A 10,841-nucleotide genomic window follows, 5' to 3' on the forward strand; every position below is an offset into this window, starting at 1 on the left:
TTCCTAAATCCTTCCTTCCTTCCTTCCTTCCTTCCTTCCTTCCTTCCTTCCTTCCTTCCTTCCTTCTTCCTTTCTTTTTTCATGAAATGAGTAGCACCTATACCATGCACTGAAAGTGACAAAGATCTTTAAGAAAAAAGGCATTGGTACACATGAATCACAGGATCACAGAATTGTAGAATGTTCTATTTCGAAAAAGGCCTTGAAGTCAAACCACATGACCTACCAAGTCCCAGCACTAAACCACATAATTTAATACCATGTCCAAATCCCTTTTAAACACCTCCAGGGATGAAGACTCCACCACTTCCCTGGGCAACTTGTTCCAGTGCCTGACCACTCTCACCATGAAGAAATTCTTCCTAACATCCGAGAGAAACCTCCCCTGGTTGAGACCATTTTGTTGCATCCTATTGCTTGTTACCAGAGAAAGCAGACCAATATTTTTTCTCACTGCAACCTCCATTCAGTTAGTTGCATGGAGTGGTGAGGTCTCCCTTCAGCCTCTTCTCCAGACTAAACAACCCCAATTCCCTCAGTTGTTTCTCCAAGTCCTGTTTTCTAGTCCCTTCACCAGCTTTATTGCTTCTCTCTGCACATGCTCGAACTCAATGTCCTTCTTGTAGTGGGAGCCCCAAAACTGAACACAGTACTCGAGGTTCAGTCTCACCAGTACCAAATATAAAGCGACAATCATTTCTGTAGTCATGCTGGCCACACCCTTTTGGATACAAGCCAGGATACTATTAGCCTTCATGGCTGCCTGGGCGCACTGATGGCTTCTGAAGTTACATCTTATATCAGAGGACGTACTCAAGGGAGCTGAATCAGTCTCGCATGCTTTCTGACTTTGCACCTTTTGTAGAGGAAAAACGATATATTTCATTTAGCAGGTGAATTTCTGAAGGCAATAATAAATCGACTGAAAATGGTTTGAAGGCCAGGGAATGGGGCTGTTAAAAATTTTGCTAGAACCTCTTCATTTCTTCTATTTCTCCGAATATTCAAAATGAAGATCAATCACATAAATAATGAGGTACTGTTACACAAAATAAAGTGTTTTTCTTTGTTTTGTTTTGTTTTTTATAGGAAATGAGAAAGATTACAGGGCAATAGGCAGGCTAATGCTTCTGCATTCTTATACTATGTTACTTATGTTAGCAGGGAGCATATTTTTAGTTTTGTAATGCAATTAAGTAAAGTATACTTAATAGTTCTTTTGTTCAAAGTAGACAAAAAACAGCTATCTTAACAGCACTTGTAGAGAAACAGCAGTGTAGAAATATAGACTGACACATTTTCTTATAATATGAATACATGTTTAAGCCACTGCTGAGACCTTTTGGTGAAGTAATATAATGTATAACCATGTACATGTATAACAAATCTGTCAGGCTGGTGATTGACTGAGTTTATCAGATTCTAGTCTGAATATTGAACAATTCAGCAATTTTCACAAATGCGAAAACCACGCTTAAGAAGAAAAACGTTTGGGCTCAATCAATTTACAGTCAAGCGACTGCTGCCCCCAGGTGTCCATCAGGCACAGATACAAGAGCAGGTCTGCAACCGTAGGATATTTAAAAACGGGCAAGGATGGAACATGTAATCTGGTAGTGAGATGACACGAGGATCTGGCTTTATTCTAAACTCTGAATCACGGAGATTGGCAGAACTTTTTCACTGAGTTAGCTCGAGAAGCCAAACAGTTATTATTTAATCTATATCCTGCAATTCTCTTTAAAGGTCATCTGATTTGTTGACCTCCCTCAGTCTTTCCAATTAAATAAGTACAGCAGTTATTAAGTGTCTTCATATATAGTCTTTATACAAACCTCTATAAATTGTTAGAAGAGTGTGAAAGGGCTGGATTCTATCGTTTGGATATTCAGGGCAAAGGACAAGCTAGCATAGATGTTAAAGATCTGACTCATTTTTAGTTTATTTAAATCCATTATTTAGTTTCATTTTTATATGTAAATTTTAAGAAAATTCATTAGTATTCAACGTATAAGAAGTAAATATTTGAGGAAGATATGCTGAATTCTACATACTTCACACAGAAATTTAATTGTAGTTCTATAAATGTTGAACTCAACAAAGGCTTTCATCAGTATACCTGGAGTATATTCTGCCCTGAAGTCCAAATGTGCTCCTGCATGGTACCATCAAGAAAAGGTCATCAAACCTTTCAAACAAATTTTTAAAAGCCTTGTAGGGCTTCTGTGTGTTGTAAATAGCCAAACCCAAAACTGCTTCTGCAGCCAAAATTGACTCAATATCATACTGCTTATATAAATAAGATTAAAATCAATAAGCTCATAGTTGATCACAACTTCACATCTCTTTTTAGAAAAAAGAAAAGTAGGAACAAACCAAACAGTAGTTAATAAAAATCCTAAACTATGCGGAAGAAATTAAATAATCCATAAACTGAATGTTAAGTTAATATATCTAGGCAAGCTTTTTAAATACTTGGAGAGTCTTTGAACATACAGGCTACTATCAATGAAATATTTTCTTAGGTAAACATAAAGATTGCCAGTTCAATCAGATTACTTATTTTGAGCATGTTTTCCTGACATTTAAAAGTTTATTTTAATTTGCAGGTCTTCTCAGCCATTAAAGATGGCAAATTAGTCTTCTGATAAAACAAAATAATTCTTCTCTTTGTCTCATGTAAGAAATTATGACAATGAGTTATCCTGGAAAAAATGTTTGTATTAAGAACTATGATGTCTTTTCTGCTTAACATGAAGCTTTAGATTTCTTTAATAATATAGAAAAATGCCTTGGTTGTACATATTTTTAAGTGAAGGGTTTTCTAATATCAGTAAAATCAAATTATATAATGTGCACAGAGATGGATTCTTTTCCTTATTGCCTTTTTGCTTGCAGAATCAAGGGAGTCTAGTTTTAAAATTAATTTTATAACCATCTGTCATCCTCTGTGCTTTGTTGTTTCTGTTTTATGCTAAATAGATTTGTGATGATTGACAGAATCATAAGTACTGCAAGTTTTAGCATGACTCAGATATATTAATGGTACAGAATGTATTTTCTTACTGATCTTGCTTTTACCTTTCAGTTTAATTAGGTATCTAATAAACAAGTATGAATGTAATTGTACTATAATCAAAGAAGCAAACATGGTTGTTAACAACAGGAATTATTCCACTGTATTTATCAATAGCAGATAAATTGCTTTAGGCCATGGTTACCCCTGTCAGAAACTGATCAGTCATCACAGCACCCTGCTTACACCAGGACTGAATTTCTTCTTTTTGCAATTGAGTTACTGAAGTAATTTTGAATACATAAAGAATGCAGAATTTAAGAACATTATGACTAGAAATTTTCATGGCTATGATTCCAGCTGTATAATCAAGTCACTAATTAGCCACCCTGTTTGTAGCAGTTTTTCAGAGCTGTAATTATCAAGAAAAAATGTTTCTCATGTCTTCACCTTTTCCATGAAAAACTGTTAAGCAAAAATCACAAAGTCTGCTTTATGAAAGAGGTAAAAAGAATGGGTTGTCCTACAGAATGTGTTCTGACCTTGGCTCCATATTTACATTTCCATGACAAAGTATTATTAACTACAAATAAAAAGTAGGTGCTAATATAGCTGGTGAATAGACTTAAAACTTCTCACCTGAACAAGGCTAGATTAAATAGGCTTTGAAGAAAGGAGTTCTGCAGAGCTGCAGTGAGCAGCATCCAACTCTGAACGTCCTGAAAGTATGCAAGAGTTTCTCCATGACTGTTGCTGAGGTAGCCTGATCAGGCATGGGTGACAGCTGAATATACAGTTACTTACTTGTACACAAGCAAGTGGAATCAGTGGCCTTGCCATGCATTACAGACTGGAATCAATGGCCTTGCCATGCATTACAGACTGCAAAATAGAAGGATAAGCAATGTCTTTTTGTGCTTTGTTTATGCAGTACTTAACACAACATGGTCTTTGTCAATAAAGAAAGATCCTAGGTAATATGCCACAATAAAACTGAGAAACAATCGTTATGATAGCACTGTAATGAGTTGTTCCGATTCAGCCACTGAGGCAAAAAGCCATGCTCCTAGCTAGTATATTTATTATGAAAACAGATGCTTTGGAACAAGGTAATCTAATAAATTCCGATAGAAATCAAAACCCTAGGTTATTCAATTAAAGATCCTCATGTTGCTGTTAGTTTCTTATGTAAGATCTCTGAAAGTTCTTTAGAAGTCTTAAAGAAGACACTAAATAAATATTCAAATAGATAAGTAGCCTGTCCATTTCATAAACCGCACTTCCTTCAGTGCTTTTTAATAATTATATGTGGACATGGGTGTTATTTCATTCAGGAGATGCAAAATTACACCTTTATCTTTTTGATTCAAGGAAAAATCCCATGAGCTCTTATAAACTCAAGCAGAGAATGACTCATGATTCAGTGATTATGCAAGGGAATAATATACACATTTTCTTCCTCTATCTTTTAATTAATAGCTCTTTGATTTTAAATGCTATCTTTCTTAGCCTGGATCCTACAGTACTTGAGGGGAAAAGAAGTCATTGAGTCTATTAGAGAAGTTAGTGTGGCAACGTAAATGAGACTAAATGATAATGCCATTTATGTACTTAATTTTAACAAGCTATTTGTTTTCTCTTCCTACTTTTTTTTCCAGTATCTTTCTTTGGTTATTCAACCTTTTTTCTAAGTTTAGTGACAAGCACACTATGAAAAGTGAACTTTCACTACAATAACTGGAATAAAGCATTGCATCAGATCTGGAGAATGACATTCATTTGGTTGGACCACTGAATCACTGGGTAATTTAGGCTGGAAAGGATCTCTGAAGGACATCTGGTCCAACCCCCAGTTCATGGAAAATTTGAATCAGGTTGCTCAGAGCCTTGTCCAGCTGTACATTGAATATCTCCAAAGACATGCATAGCACAATCATTTGAGAATTGTTTCTCAGTTTAACTTCTTAGCTATTATTTGGTTTATGTTTGTATTGTTTCTGAATTAATGAAGCTTAAAAAAATTATAATTCCATGTTTCTTGACAGTGACCTCAAACACAGGGAGCCTGGATATTATGCTGTATCTTATGCTGTATAAAATATTGCAGAAATTGAAAATAATCCTAACATTCACTATGTGTTTTCAAAAAATGCTTCTTGATATTTTTTAATGTCACTTTTAAATGTTTATTTTTTAGAGAATAAAATTCTCAACATGAAAAAGATAATTTACGTTTTCTAATCTTACTAAAATGCATTTAATACCTTCTGATTGTATGTTGTCAGTAATTAACATGGCAAATCCATGTACTGTCTGCACTTTTCTGTTCAGATGTTAAAAGTCATAGTAAACATGACATATTTTTCCAACATCTGTTCAAGTAGAGAATTTAAGGACTCTAGATATGTTTTGTCAACACAGAAAAACTTTCCTCCAAGGATATTTTACCCAGACAATTTTCACTTGCATTCTTTAATATAATGTTTTACCATATATAATTTACACATTCTCTTTATTGATTTGATTTGTTGTTTTGTAAATTTAAACTCAGCATTGCCATGTAGAAGTTACTACTTTTCCTCTATATACTGAAGTCTGCTTTTCATTAGCTGTTCTAATTAGAAAATATATATTTTTAATTCTTTTGAAATATTATTTTACAGTCTTTTGCAGAAATTGCTTTACTGTTCACTTCTTAAATCTATTTTTGTGTGGACTGAGATAACATGGTCTGAAAGGTGGTAGCAATCTCCTGATACTCTGGATCATGTGAAAATATGCTCTGCCACCAGTTCCAGTTCCAACTCTTGGCCAATAATTTCCACCCTCAAGGCAAGCAAAGTACACCTATTTTGTACATCTGGAGATCCATCACAACATGTAGAAAAGTGGAAGAGGGAAACTCAATGTTAAGAAGAAATTAATCTTTGGTAATATTGGAACAAACCAAGAGTATGGAATTAATATTTATCAACTCTAGTGAAGGCAAAGAAACTCCTACTGACAGCAATACAGACAGGACAGATTTTCTGCATTATTATTCACATTTTCATCTAATCTGATTTGCCTCCATATAATAGTTGTGCTAATTTAGTCGGTTCTATAAACACTCCTGGAATCAGCAGTTACTTTATTCTTTTCATATCAGGCTACAATTTTACTGCAGTGTGAGAAATGATACATTTTGAGGCTTTTCTGCTGAAAATCCGTATTCTACTGGTATGTATATATTGAATTCAGGTAGCTTTCAATAACAAAATTATTTCCTTCATAAAACATCAAATTTCCCTCTAAAATGCAGTGTTATTTTTTTCTTACTCTGATAAATGACTGAGTCCCAAATAGGATTCCAATTAAAGTTTGTAATTTACTAAGCAAATAGAGGCAAGCAAACAGCGCTGGGTGCACCGGGAGTCTCTGCTCCACCAAGACGCACATCTGTTACATCAGGTGGCTGGTTTTTATGCTCCTAAACTAATACATACTCATCATTACTCCTAGAAAAGGTAGGGTTACTATCATTAGTTCACGGAATCTGAACCCTCTCCCGGACGCATGTGTATCAGTCTCTGGTGGTCTCTCTGGGGGTTGCTCATGCTGAAGGCTCATAGTCTTCCTCCCAGGCTTTGTCCTTCGGTCATCCTTCAACTCCCCCTTTCTCCTTATTTGGTGATCTCTTTGCCAGATATCAGAGGCTTGCGCAGCGTCCCATGCAAAAGTCAGCAGTTTCCTAAAAACTCCTTGGTTCTCTTATCTCCCAGACCCTTGGAGATGTTCACCCTTCAGACCCTCTATTTACACAAATTGCTGGGCCCTTCATTTGCATGATACAAGAACTATGTACACTAATCGCTCTGTTTTTCTTAAATAGAAGGTTATATTTCATCATGCGGCCCTAGCATTGTTCCGTACTGACACGAATTAAATTAACACATTTCACATTACTGTTAGAGTAGAATTATTTGCTTATTGCTAATACCAGCATCCCAGGAGTTGCAGAAGACATTTTGCAGCCAACACTGATATCCTACAGTTTTCTGCTTCTTTGAAATACTTACCTTTTGAGATTTATTAACGAATCATTCTTCTCTTCTCCATTTTACCTACTCCCACCCCCTGCAATTCATGGTTTCATTCAATTGGTTCATTTGGAAATTGATCATTTTTGCTGAGATCTTGGCATTTTTATAGTGAAACAGACTTGCTCTAAAATAAAAGTGTCTGTTGTCCTTTGGGGTGACTATGGAATGTCATACCAGAGACTCCAAGTCTTCTCTGGGCTGTGGGATTTGCAGAGTTCCTGTCCTAATCTTTCATATAAAGCAGGACTCTAAGAAAGAAGTAGAGGGAGTTTTATTATTATATTATTATTATTAATTTCATTTTTCACCAACCCCTAGACTTGAGCTAGTAGTATTTCTTATTTATGGTTATATTTCCCTTGATAGCTGCATTTCAAAGAATTGTGATTTGTGGGGTAGGAGGGAGAATTTTAAATATAATTTTCAGACAGGAAAGGAAGTAATGTAAAATACATACTCAATCTAAGCTATGTTTCTTCAAACTGATGTGCCAGCAATGTAAAATCAAAGGAGAAATACCCTTTGGAAGGATAAATCATGCATTTACAGCACACCATGACAAGGTAAATACTGATTTCATTGCTTTGTCCAAAATGATTTTCCTTATGGTGTGTAAAAAATATAATAACATTTCATTTTCAGAATTCAGACAATGTTAATAGAAATTTCTATACCATTGTCCACTCTGTCTTGTTGAACAGCAGTGCGCTCAAACAGCAGAGGATCAGAGCAGAGGATCAAAAGACAGCATTTCCATTCTCTGATCCTGCCTCTGGCATTCTTATGCTATACTACAGCTTTGGGTACAACTTATACGCCTGAATTTCCAAAATTTGACACTCAAAAAACTTCTTATCAGTTTCTCAGTGTTGTACCACAATGACAATTCTTCTTGACATCAAATGTTAAGAACGGTTTCTTGAAAAATAAGCACAGCCATCTCAAGCTTAACAGCAGGAATTTGAATTGCTAAGAGAAAATGTAGACATTTTTATCTTCTTTCGGTTTCCCATATGTGAAAAATGTAACTCTTACTATGGCCTTCAAGTGAGTGCTATCAGAGCAGTTGTTAGTATTGGCAAAATGTAACATCTTTGCTTTCAAGTGCTAATCTGCATGTAAGAGCAAGGATTTCCGTTTAGTACTGCCTCATTAAAAAACAACAACAACAACAACAACAATAAGAAGCTCGATATGTTACACTTGATGCCTTAGTTAATTTGTGTTTAAGCCAGGAGAACAATGAATAGCATTACTTTCTAGTGGCTTTTTGAGTTTTGAAAAGAAACACAAAAGCGAGCTGTTGTCCACATGAATATATAACACTGCAGTTGAAAGTCTTATAAGACACGCAGAACTTACAAAAAGTGATATTATTTTCACCCAGTGCCAATAACGGCATTTTTACAAGCACTAAGTTGAGGGCCACAAGGAGCACAACATGGACATTTCCTGAATTTCACTGCTTTTCAGGGGCGTGTAAATGAAAAATAATTTGCAAGAGTGCAGTGTTGCAAACACTATGTTCAAAGAAAAAGGAAAAAAACAAAAAGTGATTTGTTCATGTCACATTTTGTGATCTCCTCTTTTGCCACACTGCAGATCTGCCTGCAGAAGTTGCTGTTAGAGAGCTAACTGGCAGGTCTTTTCCGTTGAAAATCTAGCCTGCACTTTCTCATCCAGGAATCCATGTGCCTGATCAGAAGACTGGGTAATTTTTTTTAGCTGCAGTCCAAAATGCTCCTCGCATTCCAGCAATAGAGTCTTTTTCTTTCACTAGAACATAGAAAACATCCAGGACGCTTGAGGACTGAAATTATATTAGGATATTTGATAGCCCTCATCATAGTACACAGGAAGCTCCCTAGCAAATAAGATCTACTTAGAGTGTTAGTAGATTTCATCAAATCCCACACTTACATTCTCTCCTTAGTCATAAGAGATAACAGTTGATGAGCTACTTCATTCTTTCCTCCACATCTTTTTGTTTTTGTCTGCAACTGACAGGGATGTTTTCACAGGGCTGTAAATATTTTTCTGACTACCTATACATGTAGGAAAAACTTTGCATAAGATTCTAATCGGAGTATGGTCACATGTATGCTTCATTTCTGTTTGTTTGGAGGAACATATATGTCCAAATATAGCAGTAAAGCATCATATGATGAAATTAAGTCTAGGTGAGTGAAATTGCAATTGTGGATTAGTCAGGAAGCACAGTTATAATTGCTGGATAGAATAGCACAGTATAGAGAAATATCCTACTTAAAACATACACCAGGGTAACACAATGAGATTGTAGACATCTTTGAATCTGCTTGGTACTATATCAAACAATATCAACTAGCCACTAGTGAAGTTGTGATCACTCATTTACCAGTTAAGTGTAGATCTGTGAGATGTAATGGTGACTGTCAAATATTTATACATAAGAAATAATGGACTGTAAACCTAAATCCACTTCTTTGCACCTTCTTAAAAGAAGCTACTGTACTCTGATTATTGTCTGGAATCTCTAATACAAGTCTGGACAATGTTTTTTGGTTTAAATCAGGCTACCCAAACTTTCTAAACAACTTTAATCCACCACTTTATTCTTCTCAGGGGACTGCAAGATACTGCCCTATTAATCTCTGATAACACAAATTCTGAGACATGTTGAGAGCTCTTTGCTTCCTTTTTGTGGTGAACACAAAACCTGTACTGAAGGAGTCTATGTGTCAGTTTAGACATGCAGTTATTTACCAATGAAATGAGCATTTTTGTGTGTGGGGGGGATCCACTGTAGAAAAAAAAAAAAAAGTTGTAGACAAACACAGTTCTAGCAAAATCAGTTACAATCTTATGATTTTTAAAAAATAAAATGGAAATAAAGAAATTTGAATTTGCTATGGACTCATACCATGCACTACAGAGAGGTAACTGCTTATGACGTTTTTTTATCATAATTTTTAACTATAAAAATAAAGTAAATCATATAAAAATAAGTCATTTTCATCATGTTAATAGGATGTTATTAATGATTTTTTATCATTTTCTCTTCCATTACATAACTATTATGCTTCACTATTTAAATTCCCAAAAGTTAAAACAATGTATGCCTTTCTCTTGACTGTTCTGAATAGCAACATAACAATGTTATATTGCATGTGTTCTGTCCTTTCTCTGCGGCCAGCCCTGATGCCTATCACACCTTTTTAAACCCTCAGAGTATATATAATGGTTCCTTGTGATCTTCACTCTTGTGCCTTACTTTACTGTGTGGAATTTCTGGCTACACACCCATAAGGGGATACTTCCCTCATCTGATTCCACTGATGGCTTTGGATCACTTGTAAAAGTGGAATGATTTTAATTCATGATATTGCAAAGACCACTCAAATATCTTAGAGTTTAAATTCAGTATTTTGTCCATAAATGTGTTACAATGCTCATTTTGTGAATTACAAAGCTTAGTCACCAACATCCCAGTAATAAGCATCTACTTATTTCTAGCCTAAAACAGCACATTAAGGAGCAAACAATTTCCTCAACTGTAATGAAATGTCATCACATTATACCACATATTAAAAATCAACAGAGAATCTTGCTCCAGCTTTCTTTGCCCTCTGCATTATGGACCATATCACTGGTATGCACCCCACAGTTTTACTGTACTATTTGTGATAAGAACATATCATCAAGTGCAGCAGTACTGTTCTCAGAGCTTTGAACCATTTATAATGTAAGACTCAATACCTCTG

At 35.3% G+C, this 10,841-nt stretch overlaps 1 long non-coding RNA gene across 1 annotated transcript in view; it reads left to right on the forward strand.

Moving 5' to 3' along the window:
- Window positions 1-6,644, forward strand: part of LOC118156774 — an 8,636-nt gene extending 1,992 nt beyond the window's left edge. Inside the window, exons 2-4 of the long non-coding RNA XR_004746430.1 lie at window positions 1,483-1,488; window positions 3,529-3,533; window positions 6,527-6,644. This is a non-coding gene — a long non-coding RNA (uncharacterized LOC118156774). The remainder of the gene's footprint in view (window positions 1-1,482; window positions 1,489-3,528; window positions 3,534-6,526) is intronic.
- The last annotated feature ends 4,197 nt before the right edge of the window (window positions 6,645-10,841 follow it).

The sequence above is a fragment of the Oxyura jamaicensis genome, chromosome Z (genome assembly GCF_011077185.1).
Source record: "Oxyura jamaicensis isolate SHBP4307 breed ruddy duck chromosome Z, BPBGC_Ojam_1.0, whole genome shotgun sequence".
In the NCBI taxonomy this organism is placed as follows: Eukaryota; Metazoa; Chordata; class Aves; order Anseriformes; family Anatidae; genus Oxyura; species Oxyura jamaicensis.